This window comes from Lampris incognitus, chromosome 5 (genome assembly GCF_029633865.1).
Source record: "Lampris incognitus isolate fLamInc1 chromosome 5, fLamInc1.hap2, whole genome shotgun sequence".
NCBI classification, from domain to species: domain Eukaryota; kingdom Metazoa; phylum Chordata; class Actinopteri; order Lampriformes; family Lampridae; genus Lampris; species Lampris incognitus.
The window spans coordinates 49,259,775-49,276,342 of NC_079215.1; positions in this window are offsets into that span (position 1 = coordinate 49,259,775).

Genomic DNA, 16,568 nt, shown 5'->3' on the forward strand with positions numbered 1-16,568 from the left:
GCAGCAGGGGCGATTTGCATAATCTCCCATTAAGGAGGGAAAGGATGTGCTGGAAGACGGTAGGGGGTTGTTAGAGAGCGAGAGAGAGAGAGTTTGTGTGTGTGCTTGTGTGTGTGTGTGTGTGTGTGTGTGTGTGTGTGTGTGTGTGTGTGTGTGTGTGTGTGTGTGTGTGCGCGCATGCGCGCACAAGTTGGGGTTACAAAGTGTCCATTGTCCAATCCTGGGATAGAGAGAAAGGCCCTGCAGGGCCTGTGTGTGTGTCTGTATGTGTGTCTGTCTATCTGTTTCTCTGCTTGACTCACTTTGTGTGTGTGCATGTGTGTTTGTGTGCATGTGTGTTTGTGTGCATGTGTGTGTGTCACTTTGTGTGTGTATGTGCGTTTGTGTGCATGTGTTTGTGTCACTTTGTGTGTGTGTATGTGGGGGGGGTTGTGTGTCTGCATGTGTGTTTGTGTGCATGTGTGTTTGTGCATGTTTGTGTGTGTGCATATGTATGTGCGTGTGTGTGTGCGTGTGCGTGCGTGCGTGTGTGTGTGTGTGTGTAAATGAGCCTGTGTGAAGCCTATGTTGTTGGATTTTAGTAAAATAGAGGAGAGTATTGAAATGTGTTGGCTTTATCAATCTTCAATATCCAAATTGTTTTCCTTTTTATACTAACTTGGCTTGTTATCATGTGACTCTCTCTTTCTCTCCCTCTCTCTCTTGCTCTCTCTCCCCCTCTATTTCTCTCTCTCTCCCTCTCTCCGTCTCTTGCTCCCTCTCTCTCTATCCCTCTCCCCTGTCTTTCTTTCTCTCTCTCTCCCTCTCTTGCTCGCTCTCTCTCCCCCTCTATTTCTCTCTCTCTCCCTCTCTCCGTCTCTTGCTCCCTCTCTCTCTATCCCTCTCCCCTGTCTTTCTTTCTCTCTCTCTCCCTCTCTTGCTCGCTCTCTCGCTCACTCTCTCTGCCTCTCTCTCCCTCTCTTTCTTGCTCTCTCTCCCCCCCTCTATTTCTCTCTCCCTCTCACTCTCCCCCTCTCTCTCCCTCTCTCTCTTGCTCTCTCTCCCCCTCTATTTCTCTCTCTCTCCCTCTCTCCGTCTCTTGCTCCCTCTCTCTCTATCCCTCTCCCCTGTCTTTCTTTCTCTCTCTCTCCCTCTCTTGCTCGCTCTCTCGCTCACTCTCTCTGCCTCTCTCTCCCTCTCTTTCTTGCTCTCTCTCCCCCCCTCTATTTCTCTCTCCCTCTCACTCTCCCCCTCTCTCTCCCTCTCTCCCCCTCTCTCTCCCTCTCGCTCTATCCCTCTCCCCCGTCTTTCTTTCTCTCTCTCTCCCTCTCTTGCTCGCTCTCTCGCTCACTCTCTCTCTCTCTCTCTCTCTCTCTCTTTTCTCACTCACACGCAAGCAGCCAGTCAGACAAAGCTCACTTTCTCTTCCGCTCAGCAGAAACAATGCTCCTCAGCAGTAGCATGATTTGATTACTTTACTTCATCACGCCAAATCATAATCTGCCCAGGACACAGCAGGCCGACGGGATCAGACTGCAGAAATAATGGGGGGGAAATCAGATTTTTGGGGCTTTTGAGGAAAAAGCGCCCAGAAGTGCTGAAACGGCTGGTGGTTGTATCACTAATTGTAAAATGTAGTTCTCGGCAATCTGCTTAAGGATACCTGGCACACGCGGTTAGCTTAGCGAACATTAAGGAGATTGAAAGATTTTGGTGCTATTGTTTGGCCGTGTCAAGCCAGCGCCACACAGGCCTGGCTGCTCCGCCGCAGAACAAGAGCCGCTTGACAGACTTTACTCACAGTGAACGGGAGCTGAGCAAGTGTGGATGGTTTGGCAGGCCTGGCCTGCAGGAGCTGGACAGCAGGCCGGCACAGCGTCACACAGACAGCTACTTCAACACACACCAACACACAAAATGGATGCTCGGTTTCACAAGTACACGTATATAGTAGACACACACATAATAGCAAAGTTATAAACAATTTGTACACACATACACACACATACAGAGACACACATATACAGATACACACAGACACACATGCACACACACAGAGACACAAATACACACAGACACAACCACAAACAGAGACATACACACACATACAGAGACACACACATACACACAGAGACACACATATACAGATACATACGCACACACATAGAGACACAAATACACACAGGCACAACCACAAACAGAGACATACAGACACACACAGACACATAGAGACACACATACACACAAGCACACACAGACACATACATATTTCTATCTTTGTGAGGACCCCTCATTTATTCCCTAGCTCTTAAACCAAACCTTAGCCATCATAACTACATTCCTAACCTTAACCCTTAACCCTTACCCTAACTTTAACTTAATCCTAATCCTAATTCTAACCTTAACCCTAAACCCAAATCCTAACCCTAGAATAGACCCATGAAGAAGTGAGGACCAGCCAAAATGTCCTCACTTTGCGAAAATGTCCTCACTCTGATGGTTTAAAACCCAAATTGGTCCTCACAAAGATAAGCGTACAAGTACACACACACACACACACACACACACACACGAATCACGCGTGAATTACACAAAGCCACAAAAAAAAGAAAAGCATAGGGATAAATGCATCATTGAACAATTACACAAATACTTTTCACTTCATTAGTATGGGAAACAGGGGCAGCAACAGTAGCAGTCTTAAGTTGTGCTCCTATAAACGTCTCGTTCCTGGGCCAGCTTGGCTCAGGGCAGGAAAGAGCGCCGTGTGTGACCACCAGCAGTAAAAGCAGAGCTGTGCCGGGATTGAAGAACGTTATCGGAGCTCAAAGTCCTAATTCCACACTGGGAATTGTGCCAGTCACATAATAAGTCCACTTTGGCTTTGAGTGAGACTGAAAGGTTTTCTGCTCCAAAGTTCTGGCTCCCTCGGCGGTAAAGTTCCTCGGGCGAATGTAAACAAATCAACAGAAAAATAACGTTTCTATTTTTCTCTCTCTCCCAGCAGTTGTAATGCTTAATGAGAAGGGCTATTAAACACACTTTCTGGGTTACAAGGCAGGGAGTTGGGGAGAAAGGGAATTATATGACAATCTTTTTAAGGTTGTTCTCTCCTCCTCCTCCTCCTCCCCCCCCCCCCCCCCCCCGCCGCCTTGCATAGTCCTGTAATGGCATATGCACTGTAATTGCTGACCTGATGAGGGGGCTTATGTCCTAAAGCCCTCCCAAAGTCTCTCTTCCTTTTCATCTGACCTGCGCTCACCTCTCGCCCTGCAAACACGTGGCCGGGCCGTCGTAATTATATCGCCTCCTCAGCCCGCGGCCGTAAAACGCCGTGTTTTTGTGAAGAAATGCACGCAGATAATAAGCGTTGTTTTTGTGCGTTCGGGGGTGAAGCGCCACGTGACGGGGGGGGGTTCAAGTGCTTCGGGTGGGCGGATGCGTTTCTTTTCATCAGAATCATGTTTGTTGGCCATGTAGGTTTTGCACATACATGGGAGTTTGACTCCGGTTTCGTGGCTCTCTCGGTGTACTTAACATAGAATAACAACACCACAACAAGCTGCAGAAATATATACACAAGGATCGACTGTACACCGGTGAAATAAGAGACGATAAGGTGCAACGGTGCAGAGGATATATCAGAATATATATTTTCAAGCACTCGGTCCAACGATTCCCTTTTCTGGGGTGGTCCGCCGTGTTTAACTATTCCCTTTGCAAAAGGCAACAGTCAAATTAGACGGTGGGCCGAGGGCCGGGCCGGCACAATAACATTCCCAGGCTTCTCTCCGTCTCTGCTTACGGAGGAGTGAAATGTGTGCAGTCGTCTCTTGTTGTCACCGCGAGCCGCTGCTAATCCCACCTGGCCCCGAACCACAGCCTGGGCCTCACACGCCGGCTCTCAGCATTACGTGATGTGAACACAACACCAACAACCAACAGCTCGCTGTCAGAACAAGAAAACGGAGGTTAACTGAGGGAACGGTCTGCAGCGTTGGCTTTAAAAAAAAACAACCATCCAGCAAGTTTTCAAGGAACGCGAAGCTGCTCCCTCACAGGGAACCTGAAAGACATGTGTGAAAACAGCTTGTTTCACATAGTGATAAGTTGGGAAACTTCCAATTATTTTATGTTTGTTTGTTTTTCTTTTTTGTTGTTGTTTCCTTTTCTGTATTGTTTTGTATTGTGTTGGAATAGCAGCTTGGTTGATATTCAGCATGGTTGGATTGAAGGCCTGAAAAAGGGGCGGGCGGACGTGTGCATGGTCTACACTGTAAAATATTTCAGTTTTGTATATTAATTTGCTCTGTATTGATTGAAAATGAAAGCCAGCTCCGTGGTCACAGCAGCTGTACTCCCATCCGACAAACAGAAACTGGAAGGATGTTGGTTTTTCGTAGTATCCGTATTCGTGCGGGTGTTCGGTGAGCCAAGCAGACCCTGATATTTGAGACTGATGTCATGTTACATGGCATCCTGTGTAAAACGCTCAGCTCTGTCCTGTGGTGTCAGTAGACTTCAGTTCTGTAAGGTGTACTTCTCCATAGGAGCCGCTAGAGGCCGCTAAAGCCCCTGTCTATTGGAGGCACGAGAGGGAGGGGCAACTGTAACTGTCCTCTATGGGGGCTCGCTTTGAAGGAAGGGGGTTTTCGTCCTTCCTAACCCTGGTTACAGTAGGGATATTTCATTTATGCATCGGGCTCTCAAGTTCAGACATCGGAAAAACCCAGCTACCGCAAATGAAAAAAAGAAAGAAGAAGAAACAGATAAAGGGATAAGTGTGATGGAGACAGAGTACATGCCTGGATCAGCTTAATCATCGTATTAACAGCAACACCTTGCTTCATAATGAGGAGGATATGCCCTGTTCATATGATGTATGAGAATGAAGAGATAGTCAAAAAACAAAAGCAAAACAAAAACAAAAGATTTCTGTAAAAATAATACATTAAAATATTGTTTGTTTGGATTTTTTTTAATTGGAAAAACACTAAGAAAACTTTTACGATTTGGGGGGGGGGGGGCTAAGCCTGAACAGGTGACTGTACTGTAATATACATATTTTAGAAGACCGCCAGTAAAATGTCACCACATTATCCCCCATGGTGTATTAAGGCCGTCGCCATCTTAGGTTACCAGCTCATTTTCACCGTTGTTCAAGAGTTACCCCAGTAAAAGCCTCTGACCGAGTCCTGTACATGGCTATTGTGCACAAAATGTGTGCGCCGAACATGTCGTTTAAGAAGTTTATGTGACTCTGGACTCGGCTGTTGTGCGTGGTAAAAGTCCTTCATGTATGTCAGGTCAGAGTAGAGGGCTGGTAACTGGATGGGCAGGGACGGGACGAGGGAACACTTCAGCTCAGAAGGTTTCAGAATACTTTCATCACAGGAGTGAAAGTGGATTATTCTCAGCTCGACAACGGACAAACAGCGTCACACATGGTTGCAACAGACCTGACAAGTTCAGCTGGTGCCACTAAATATAACTTTACGGGGCATCTGGGTAGCGGTCTATTCTGTTGCCTACCAACACGGGGATCGCCGGTTCGAATCCCCACGTTACCTCCGGCTTGATCGGGGCGTCCCTTCAGACACAATTGGCCGTGTCTGCAGGTGGGACGCCGGATGTGGGTATGTGTCCTGGTCGCTGCACTAGCACCTCCTCTGGTCAGTCGGGGGCACCTGTTCAAGGGGGAGGGGGAACTGGGGGGAATAGCGTGATCCTCCCGTACGCTACATCCCCCTGGTGAAACACCTCACTGTCAGGTGAAAAGAAGCAGCTGGCGACTCCACATCGGAGGAGGCATGTGGTAGTCTGCAACGCTCCCCGGATCGGCAGAGGAGGTGGAGCAGAAGAGTGGGGTAATTGGCCGGATACAATTGAGGAGAAAAGGGGGGGTAAAAAAATGAATAAATATAACTTTACCATCATTTGTGAACATGTCCAGATACCAATTAAGATAGGCCTAATTTTCAAAGCATCTTTTGTTTTTTCGTGCCTGGCATCGATGTAAGAGCAGGACCGACGTTGTTAGAGAGCAGATGTAGGTTTCTATCAGCTGGAGTTATTCAGCTTTCACTAGTTGGTGTATCCATATAGTGAGGCATTATGTATTTGCAGGATTTGTGTAAGTCCATAGGATATCCATGGTGTTTCTTTTCTCCCTATAAAGTTAATAAAATTTCTTTTCATCCTTCTCGTACATGGAGCCCATTGTGAAGTCTGGTGCCGATGGATAAATGAAGCGTGAGGGGTGGTCCGGTTTGCGTGACACTCCTCTTCCAAGGTCTTTGTCTTCACATGAGGAGGGCATTGCTACTGTGCAAACTCTCAGCGCTCCGGAGCCGATCGATATACCTGAATGTTACAGGAAGTGACGATCACCGTGACCAACAGACAGGGGAAGCCATTCCAGCAGAGACTGGTATTGCTGGTGCTGAAAAATCCCTCAAACCAACATGCTGTATTCAGTCAGAACTTCTTGGTCTCCCGCTACGTGATGTCAAGCTTGAGTCTGTGCAGGACATATTCGTCCTTCTCTGCAAAACTTTTGCCGTCCTTGCAGAAATTGTGTGGGCTTTGACATCATCACTTCTTTTCTTTTTTTTTGTCTGTATACTACACGTTTAAACATTTGCCAGAGCTATAAATTGGGTAAAATGAGGCCTTGTGGAGAAAAAGGCTATAGTTTGCTCAGAGTCAGCTAAGGAGACCCCTCCCATATTTTCCATTGGAGTCAATTCAGTGTTAGAAACATGCCAGCTGGAAACAAAGGGACTGGATGTACGGAGGAGAGAGCGTGCACCTTTCAGGAGGTCTGGGCTTTGGTTAATGGTTTTAGACACACTGACTTTGACAGCCTCATAACTGAAGCTCTGTATAACTCCATGTCTGTGTGACTAAATAACACAATCGACTACGTATGATGATTAAGATGGACTTTGATCAATTATGAGTTATTATTTGTTCCTGGTAGACTTAGTGCAGTGTGTTAATATTAATGCGAAAAACACAAGTTGATACTCATTCCAGCGGTCATAATCACGCACCCTTGCTTCAGTATGTGGCCAGCGGGGCCTAACAAGCCCACAGTCGATGTTTGGTGGTTGCACAAATTGATAGAGTGTACTACCCTTCCAGCTATTCTGCATGTAGTCTGTATACTGACTCCCAAAATTCTGCACACATGCATGTACATGCACACACATGCACATGCATGCACACACATGCACGTGCACACACATGCATGCACACACATGCACACAGTTTAAAGAGAAATTAGTTTTATGTATCATTAGTGGCACTGCAGAGGATTTAAACAGACAATTCTGGGAAAACAGAAAGATGGAAAAATATGTCAGCCCACATTTAAACCAAACCACCTGGTTTTTACACACACGTATAAATAAGTAAAATATCTCAGTAAAAAAATAAGTGTATTTGATATACATACCGCTAAGAGCATTTTTCCTGACACTTCACCCACATCTTTTTTCTTTTTTTTTTTTACAGTTTGATTCAGTTCAGTGGCGGCACAGTGGCACAGTGGTTAGCGCGGTCGCCTCACAGCAAGAAGGTCCTGGGTTCGAGCCCCGGGGTAGTCCAACCTTTGGGGTCATTCCGGGTCATCCTCTGTGTGGAGTTTGCATGTTCTCCCTGTGTCTGCATGGGTTTCCTCCGGGGGCTCTGGTTTCTTCCCACAGTCCAAAGACATGTAAGTCAGCTGAATCAGCCATACTAAATTGTCCCTAGGTGTGAATGTGTGTGTGTGTGTATGTGTGTGTGTGGGCCCTGTGATGGCCTGGCAGCCTGTCCACGGTGTCTACCCACCTGCCGACCAGTGACTGCTGGGATAGGCTCCAGCATCCCGCAACCCTGTGGATGGATGGATGGATGGATTCAGTTCAGCATCTTGAATATGAGTCTGATTTGCTTGCTGTCATTGTCTGAGCGACACATGTCTGCAAGGCTACACAAATCATTTACGAATGATATCAGAATGGCTTACGTTGATATTTCTACCAGTTTTACTAACCCCATCACTTGCCATTCGACCTTTATATACATAATGAGTCTTCCTACACAAAAACTGTCCAAGTGTCTTTCTCAGCTTGAGGAAGTTTGGGTGGGGTATAGTTCTGGTTGGTCCTACTCACATATTTAATGTTAGAGACTCACAGATTGTGTCAAACTGACTTGCAAACTCAGTGTTAATAAGGAGCAGAGCTGACAGGCTGTGTGATGTTTTGTGCATCCCTAAACATCCCTAAACCATGTTAAATCACTGTAAGGTTTAGATCCTCTTTATTCTAATCTTATGTGTTCCACTTCAGGTGTATGCATTAGAATAAATCTCTGGATGTGTGTGTGTGTGTGTGTGTGTGTGTGTGTGTGTGTGTGTGTGTGTGTGTGTGTGTGTGTGTGTGTGTGTGTGTGTGTGAGAGAGAGAGAGAGAGAGAGAGAAAGAGAGATAAAGATAGATAGATAGATAGATAGATAGATAGATAGATAGATAGATAAGTAGATAGATAGATAGATAGATAGATAGATAGATAGATAGATAGATAGATAGATAGATAGATAGATAGATAGATAGATAGATAGATAGTGAGCGAGAGAGAAGAGAATGTATTGGGAGTTATAGTGTGTGAGAGAGAGAGGGAGATACAGATGATAGAGAGAGGGAGGGAGGGAGAGAGATACAGATAGATAGAGAGGGAGGGAGAGAGAGAGAGAGGGGGGGAGAGAGAATGTATTGAGAGTTATAGTGTTATCTGTAGGCATGAGTTGGTGGGTATAATTGTACAATTGTACTTTCTCTTTGGCATGGCTGCTCTCCTGGGTTTCCTACCAGTGTCTAAGCATTTAGACGAGGTTGGCACAAGATGTCCAACACACACACACACACACACACACAATGGTCTGCTTTATAAGGTGCCCACCGATGTCATGGCAACCCCATATCCTCAGCAAGAGGGTATGATGCTCTGTGGCCAAAAAAATGTCATGGTAACTTTTTTTTAGGCCATGTTGCTCAGAAACCTTTGAAGCTTATTAGGTGCAACCAGTATGGAGAGAAATTGACAGAAAGAGAGAGAGAGATGGAAGAGAGAGAAGGAGGGAAGCAAACAGAGGGGGACGAGAGAGAGAGGGGGAGAGCGAGGGGGGGGCAGTGCACCCTTTTCCAGGGCAAAAGTGGGTCTTTGTTTAAGGAAAGGGAACATTGTGAACCTGCCGTGAGGAGGGGCAGCTAGCTTGCTAAGAGTAATTTCAGTTGGGCTTATTGAGGAGGCTCATGTTCTCTCCAGCATATCAAAATACCGGGATACTAACTGAACGCACACCGGCAGATGATTAGTGTTGTGTTAGTGTTTACGCAGAAGTTCAACTTAACCTCCAAAACGTTCATTTTAAATGTTTTGCTCCTAGCTTTCAGTTGCTGCTCCACTCACCTAGTTGGCATCGCATGAGAGTGACATGTAGTGTGAAGCTTCGTGTTCCAGGACGCCACATAGTGGAGTGTTGCAAATGTGAGCTGCGTTTGTGTGTGGGTGCAAGTGTGCGTGTGTTGTGTTTGTTTGATTACACATGTTTGTCTGTATTTTCTTTATTGAAGTTGCCATGTTATCTGTATATACTTCTTCACCCGTGTGTGTAGATGCAGTACATGCACCATGAACAGTATTTTTGAATATGTGTGTGCACGTGTGTGTGTGTGTGTGTGTGTGTGTGTGTGTGTGTGTGTGTGTAAGAGAGAGAGAGAGAGAGAGAGAGAGAGAGAGAGAGAGGAAGGAGAATGTGAGAGCCAGAATGAATTATGGCTTGAATTATGGCTTGTACGGCCCCTCATAATTGTTTGTATCCATGAGGACTTTGTGTGTGTTTTAGGTGTATGTGTGTGAGTGCATGCATGTGTGTGTATGTGTGTTTGTGAGAGAGCAAGAGCGAGAGAGAGAGAGAGAGAGAGAGAGAGAGAGAGAGAGAGAGAGAGAGAGAGAGAGTGGAAATGTATGTATGTAAAAGGAGATGTATGTGTGTGAGAGGGCCAGAATGAATTATGTCTTGTACAGCCCCTCGTACAGGTTTGTATCCATGAACAATTTGTGTGCGTTTTAGTTGTATGTGTGCATGTGTATTTGTGTGAGTGCGCGCGTGTGTGCGTGCGTGTGCGTGTGCATGTGTGTGTCAGTGTCCTCGCTGTGTAATTAAATCAGTCCATTTCTCCTTGAGTTAGCTTGCGGCGCCAGCGGTGCTGCCCAGTGAGACAGTGTCAGGGTCTGCCAGTTTCATTAGCCCTGATGGATGACCTCATGACAAGCATTACACTCACCTACACATCAAAGAGAGCGCAAGGCAACTTTGGCTAAGTGGAAAAGTAACTGTGTATGTGTGTGTGTGTGTGTGTGTGAACAATCTAATTTGTCAAGTTAGCCATTTCTGTTTGTGTGTTTTTCCGTGTGAATGTATGCCCGCATATAGAGAATCAACACTTTACCTTTCCCCGCTTATGCGTGTCTGTGTGTGTAGAAGTGCACAGAGTACAAACTACCATTGTAAGCACAGTGTTGGTGCATTGTGTGTGTCACACTTTTACTGTGTGTGTGTGTTTTTTTTACTATGCATGTGTTGGTGTGTGAGATAGCATCACTCTGTTCATGTGTGTGTGTGTGTATGTACTCTGTGCTGTGTAGTACGAGGGGCAGGGCTTTACGCTTAGTTAGGGGTTTTGGTGGCGATTTCCATATTGCCTGGGGTCATGTGGGCATGGAGCCCACTCCTGGTGCTGTGGGTGCCCGCTGAGGCGTAGGGAGATTAAAGCAGGCGCACGGTGCCACAAAGGGGCCTGTCTATAGTGCTTTTTAATTCCCCTAAATTAGGGAACGGTGCCAAGGCAGCTCCCTGCTATGGCAAACACTCCATAACTGGCACCATTAACCACTGCTCAGCAAGACAGAGGGTGTGAGAGAGAGAGAGAGAGAGAGAGAGAGAGAGAGAGAGAGAGAGAGAGAGAGAGAGAGAGAGAGAGAGAGATGCTTAACACTAGAAGAAAATACATGCAAGTACGCACACATTCACCCACTCACTCCCTCTCTCGCTCTCTCTCTCGCTCCCTCGCTCGCTCTCTCTCTCTCTCTCTCTCTCTCTCTCTCTCTCGCTCCCTCTCTTGCTCTCTCTCGCTCTCTCTCTCTCTCCCTCGCTCGCTCTCTCTCTCGCTCTCTCTCTCTCTCTCTCGCTGCCTCTCTCACACTCACATACACACACAAACAATAAGTTAAACACACACTCATGCACACATAGTAATTAGCTGTGTGTAGCCTTTGCCTGTTTGAGGGGGGGGGGGCGTCAGGGTATTTCACCACCACCATTCACAGAACTTCAGCTGGACTTCAGTTACAATGACGTCAGAATTAATGGTTGAATGTCCGCATGTGTGTGTGTGTGTGTGTGTGTGTGTGTGTGTGTGTGTGTGTGTGTGTGTGTGTGTGTGCCTACTATGGACTACGTGTTTATCAAACCCCCGCACCCTGCGGCTAGTGGTGTGCAGCTAAAGGGACGGTAGATGGACCCTTTGTTGGTGCTGATGTGAGTGTTTATGCCTGTGTGTCTTTGTCAGCATCCGTGCCCTCGGGGAAGTGGCTCGCTGCTAAGGGCTCGTGTATGGACTCAGGTGTGTGTGTGTGTGTGTGTGTGTGTGTGTGTGTGTGTGTGTGTGTATGTCAGGTCCCCAAAGTCCCTCTCTCTTGGTCTCTCTATCTATTTCCAAATCCACTCTCTGCTGCACTGGCATCAGCTCATCGTCTCCCGGCACAGCCGCGGCCACACTTTGCCATAAGATATGTCTCACAGTCTTGCACCAGTCATGCACTTCTGTTAGCTGTTTAGCCGTCCGCTGCTGGACAGGAAGCATACGATGGAGAGAGAGAGAGAGGGGGGGGGGCACATGCCGTCAAGGCCCTGAGACACGTTTGAAACCCAGGGGGCTGTTTTCCGGCACGGTGGACATCGCCCATATGGTACATATCTATTTGGGTGAGCTGTCGGACGCCACAGGTGAGGAAGGTCCGCAGCTCTGCGCACACACTGGCGTCTCACCTGCAAGTTTAGAAGAGGCTGCGTTATTTAAACAGGATAGATGTAGGGAGGCGGCGGGGGGGGCAGGGCTTTGACGGAGCTATTAAAATACATTTTGGCGTTTGCAGTTTCACTCGCCACTCGTGAGCGGTGTAGCTGCCTTGCAGGCTTGTAATTCGTTTTAGAGTTAAGAGTCGTAAGAGCATGCATTCATGCCGGCGAGATGGAGAACGCTGTGCACACGGAGCAAGGCTATAGAGGACTTAACATGGGCCTATACGTTGTGTGCGTCTGTCTTGTGCGTATGTGAGCACATACAGACGCCTGTGTTAATCCCAGTCTCTCCCAGCATCTGGAGCCTTGACACAGTTTAAAGGGCTGGCTGTGTCCGCGTAGAGCTGGGCCAGTAGAGACACACGCACACGCACACACACACGCGCGCGCACACACACACGCACACACACACACACACACACACACACACACACACACACACACACACACACACACACACACACACACACACAGCTATCTGGGGCACCAGAAGGCCCAGGCAACGCCAAGGCAGAGGCTGCCCACGTTGGCACTGCGAGGTGGGTGCTGTGCTGGCGCTTTGGGGGAGAGGGAAATGGCAAGGGTGTGTGTTAGGTGCTGGGAGAGACGAGCAGTGGGGGGGGGGGCTGGGGTGACACCTGGCATTGGATAATAACCCTGGGAAAACGCCCATTCCCTCTGAAGTGGAGGCAGGCGGGGGGGTGGGAGGGGTAGAGGGGTACATGTTATCTGTGTGTGTGTGTGTGTGAGAGAGAGAGAGAGAGAGAGAGAGAGAGAGCGAGAGACGAGAGAGAGAGAGAGAGAGAGAGAGAGAGAGGAGAGAGAGAGAGAGAGAGAATGAAATGCTGAGAGAAAGGGAGGGTGCTGAACGTTGGGGTGAACGTTCAAACTCGGAGCAGCGCATCTTGTTTTTCACATGCTAATGCTAATTCTCTGTCATGGCTTAAAGGACAGGTGTTAACTTTTCGCCAAACACTGGCACCACACATGAGAGACGCTCTCTTCCTCCTTCTCACATTCTCTCCTCTCTCTTTCTCTCTCTCTCTTTCATTCATTCATTCTCCATTCACCCATATGTATCTTACTTCGCCTCTCCTTTTCTGTCACAACTCATTCATCCCCACTCTTTCACCACCCCTATTAACCACTTTCACATACATACATACATACATACATACATACATACATACATACATACATACATACATACATACATACATACATACATACATACATACATACATACATCGTGTGTGTGTGTATGTATGTATGTGTATGTATGTATTCTTTCTGTATGTATATTCTGTATGTATATGTGTGTGTGTGTATGTATGCATATGTGTGCATACGTACATGTATATTCCTACATACATATATACATACATACATACACGTGTATATAAATGTATACATATATAGGCGTATATGTGTGTGTATATGTATGTATGCATATGTACATGTATGTATACGTGTATGTATACATAGATACATACATACAGAATATACATACATACACACATACAGAGTATACATATATGCATACAGAATATAAGTACATACAGAATACATACATGCAGAACAGACATACATACATACATACATTCAGGCAAACAGACAGACAGACATACACATAAAGCAAGCACGCACACACACACACACACACACGCACGCACACACACACACACACACACACACACACACACACACACACACACACACACACACACACACTCACACACACAGAGACAGAGCACAGGGCCCAGTCTCTAGTGCCCCGTGCCCCTAGCCCAGAGACGTCTTAACATCCCCCCACCTCCTTGTGTCTCTCCTCCACTCCTTTACATACTGTAGCACCACAGATGCCCGTGATGCCCTGCAACAGCTGTCTCACCATGTGCCTTACCAAGCGTTGCCACCCAGCCATGAGGAGAGGAGAGGAGATTAGGAGCAGGAGGGAATGAAGGAGGGGCTGACAAGATGGGGATGTAAGATGCAAGGTGTTGGGTCATTATTTTTTTTATCCAGTACTGGTTTCATTCTGTAGAGGAGCTGTTGGCACATGTAATGCCACCATATCTCTGTGACTGTCTAAGCTCTTACATCTCTTATATTTGTCTTTTTTCTTTTATGACATTTTCTCACTCTCTCTAAGTTTTTTTCTCTGTCTCTCTTTCTCTCTCTCTCTCTCTCTCTCTCTCTCTCTCTCTCTCTCTCTCTCTCTCTCTCTCTCTCTCTCTCTCTCTCTCTCTGGGTTTACAACGTTGTAGAGGTGATGGCCAGTGCCCACATTTCCCTCTGGTAAACTGGAAGCCCCTGGAAACAGAGAGGAGAGGGGGCGGGAACGTCAGCCAGCAGGCCTTTCGCGATTGGACGAGCAGGTTACTGACGCCCAGGGCAGCCAACAGCATGGAAGGCGATGCATGGTAACAGTTGGGCCTGGAAAGAGGGTATTTTCAAATGCAAACATCGGTCCAAAAAATTTGAGGTGCAGGGATCCAGGCTGGATGCGGTGAAAGAACAAAATGGAGGTTTAGGAGCGGAGCCCGCCATTTTGGGGGGCACAATATTGTGCCTGTCTATGCCATGCTCCTCAGCAAAATATAAATGAGCATTTTAAATTGGAAAATGCACCAAAGGCACCGAGGACGCGTTAAACCCAAGTCTTTTGGACACTAAAAAAAAAAAACTCTCATTAAAGCTTGATTTAATGACAGTATCTATCAAGCGTCATATTTCTTAGCATTTCGGGCAACGGCAGGGATTTGAAGGCGCTCTGCTCGACTCAGAAATCACGCCGCATTAATTGAGAATCTCTCCAAAATTAATGAAACACACAGGTGTGAGGCGACTGCACTCCCCCTCGTACGCTCGTAGCCCACCAAAGCCAAGCGCCGGGTGCTGTCGTTTGTTTTCACTTTGCAACTGAAGACGGATTAAAGTTGCATGATGTTAGCGTAGAGGGGACCGCAGTGCGGAGCAGGGTGTTGGAGAGCCAACGGCGCACAAGCGCCCGGCGAGCGTTCCCGACCACCCGGTGAGCAAACGCGACTCACCCCCCCCCCCGCCTCGGCCCTGCGAGGAAAAAACTAATAAAGAGAAGTGTACGAGAAAGTGCGAGCGGAGTTATGAGCGGAGTGTGGGCGCACCACCTTCCTTATGTATTTGCTCGTTTAATTTGGAAAGGATAAAAGCGGCCAGGCATCGCGAAGAGGGGTAGACTTAGTGAGAGCCCGGCATCGTGCAGGGTACTGATGGATAGCGTGCCACACAGTCTGCCTCCTAAAGCAATAAATCTGAAACAGCATAATAGATAACGCAATTCAGAACACAAAATACCCTAAGAGGGAAAACTAATAAAAAAATGAGTGATTAAGTGGAATCAGAGCTCTTAGGCGGTATCTGGAGATGGGGGCTGTCACCATACAAAGACCGGCGCGGGCCAACACAACAGATGAGAGAGCATAGGGACGGGGGGCCGAGAAAACGAGGGCTAAAAGCAGAGGGAACGAGAGACAGATGATGGATGTGAGAAAACGGAGCGATGGAGGAGAGAGAGAGAGAGAGAGAGAGAGAGAGAGAGAAAGCGAGGGATGGATGGGGCAGCAGATCAGAGGGAGCCTCTAGTGTGTCTTGCTCTTCCTTTAAAGAAGAGCCAGAAAAACAGATTAGGAGTCCTCTTTTCTCTCCTGGGGGAGCACATACACGTACGTGCAGAGACACACACACACACACACACACACACATACACAGATAGCCACACACACACACACACACACACACACACACAGCTGCCATTCAATCCCCCTCTTCATACAAGCGGTGTTGTCTAAAACTAATGTTAACTTCTACACTGCACCCAAGTGACCTTTCCCAGTCCATGACAAATCCCCGCCGCGCCGTGGCCCTGCCCACTCGCCAGACTTGTAGACACAGAGGCAGAGCTACCACCAATTTGGGTTGCTTTATCTGGCCCTCGTGTTGGGTCATGTTTGCTGACTGTTTATGATACAAAGGGGAATAATGTGAGGCAATATTTACCTCTTGCGGAGGTAAACGGAGTCGCACTGGAAGCACAAGCGCAGACGCAGCAAGACCGCGGCCCGAGCAGAATATTTTGTTTTATGCTTGTGAGGAAATTCTTAATAATTTCCTGTGTTAAAAATGTGTCTATTGTAGCTGTCATATCTTTGTGAGTTTTTGCTAATGGATAGATATGTGTTTATAATAATAATAAAAACAATAATATAATACTAATAATGATAATAATGACAATAAAAATTATTATTATTATTATAATAATGACAATGACAGTCATAATTATTCTTATGATATAGTAATAATAATAATCATAATGATCATCATAATAACACTAACTGTGTGACCGTAAGTTACTATTTTACTGTTATTGCTTTGTCGACAACGGACAGAAAATTATAATGTATCAAACTTAACTCTGT